This window comes from Chiloscyllium punctatum, chromosome 4 (assembly GCF_047496795.1).
Source record: "Chiloscyllium punctatum isolate Juve2018m chromosome 4, sChiPun1.3, whole genome shotgun sequence".
NCBI lineage: Eukaryota > Metazoa > Chordata > Chondrichthyes > Orectolobiformes > Hemiscylliidae > Chiloscyllium > Chiloscyllium punctatum.
In genome coordinates this window covers 93,712,168-93,713,568 of record NC_092742.1, presented here as the reverse complement: position 1 = coordinate 93,713,568, position 1,401 = coordinate 93,712,168, and the positions used below count along the sequence as shown (strand labels likewise).

Here is a 1,401-nt window from a genome sequence, read left to right as displayed (position 1 = left end):
CAGTCACACCCTGTAGTCTCCATTCTCAGGAGGAGAGTGACACTGAGCATTTAATGATTGATGAGACTGTGTAGTAAATCTGTTTCCTGTGAAGTAGAAGCTTTTTTTTTGTTTGTTACGGCACTTGGATATTTTTGGTTCCTGGTCTCCAGACAGTCTGTATGCCTTTGGGCTGTGGGAGAGGTAATGTGAATTTCAAGTCTGTTTGAACATGTTATTCAAGGGTGCAGGTTTAAAGTTTACAGTCCGCGAACAAACTTTCTTTGTTTTCAATCTCTTGGTGTCACTAGCAGTTTCACCAACAAAGGGGAAGCAGTGAATGTGATATATTTGGATTATCAAAAGTTGTTTGGCAAGGTACCGCGCATTAGGCTATTTCATAAGAATACCCCCTAGACAGCTGAGTAGGGCTAAAGGGGGCATTTTCAAGATGGCGATGAGAAAGTGAGGACTGCAGATGCTGGAGATCGGAGCTGAAAATGTGTTGCTGGATAAGCGCAGCAGGTCAGGCAGCATCCAAGGAACAGGAGAATCGACGTTTCGGGCATATGCCCTTCTTCAGGATTCCTGAAGAAGGGCTTATGCCCGAAGCGTCGGGTCTCCTGCTCCTTGGATGCTGCCTGACCTGCTGCACTTTTCCAGCAACACATTTTTAGCTCATTTTCAAGATGGCAACCTGTAACTAGTGGTGTACCACGGGGGTCAGTGCTGGGGCCACAGTTATTTACCATATATATTAATGAAGCTAATGAGGAAAGTCAATGTACTGTAACCACATTTGCAGCTAACACAAAAATAGGTGTGGTTAAGCACTTTGGCAGGAAGAATAAAGGAGTTGAATACCATTTAAATGGAGAAAAACTGCACAATCTATAGCACAACGGGGCCGATCCGCTGTCCATGCACAGACTCCTGTGCATATGTGACCAGTTCGAATGGGCCTCGGGGGCCACGGTAAACCGAGGCCATGCTCTTCAGGAACTGGGCCGACCAATCCTCGATCCCCTTCACCGTCAGGACCAACCACCTGAAGGTGCTGGGTATTTGGTTCTTGGGGGCTGGGGCATGTGCTTAGTCTTGGGAGGAGCGTATCAACAAAATGAGGCAGAAACTGGGCAGAAGGAAGCTACGGTCACTCTCCATCGCGGGGAAAAAACCTGGTCATCAGGTGTGAGGCACTGTCATTGCTGTTATATGTGGCACAGGTCTGGCCTATTCCCAGAACCTGTGCCGCTGCAGTCACCCGGACCATCTTCCAATTTATATGGAGATCAAAGGGATTCGATGTATAAAGCTCTGGGCAACAGGGGAGAAAACACACCCGATGCCACCCTCACCCTGATGGCCACCTTTGTGTGTGGCTGCATCAAGCTGTGCGTGGATCCCCGGTACGCAAACACC

At 48.3% G+C, this 1,401-nt stretch overlaps 1 protein-coding gene across 1 annotated transcript in view; it reads left to right on the top strand.

Annotated features, from left to right (window-relative positions):
- Nucleotides 1-1,401, top strand: part of dnajc17 (DnaJ (Hsp40) homolog, subfamily C, member 17) — a 165,243-nt gene that overhangs the window by 149,514 nt on the left and 14,328 nt on the right. The gene's annotated exons all lie outside the window — the stretch shown is intronic.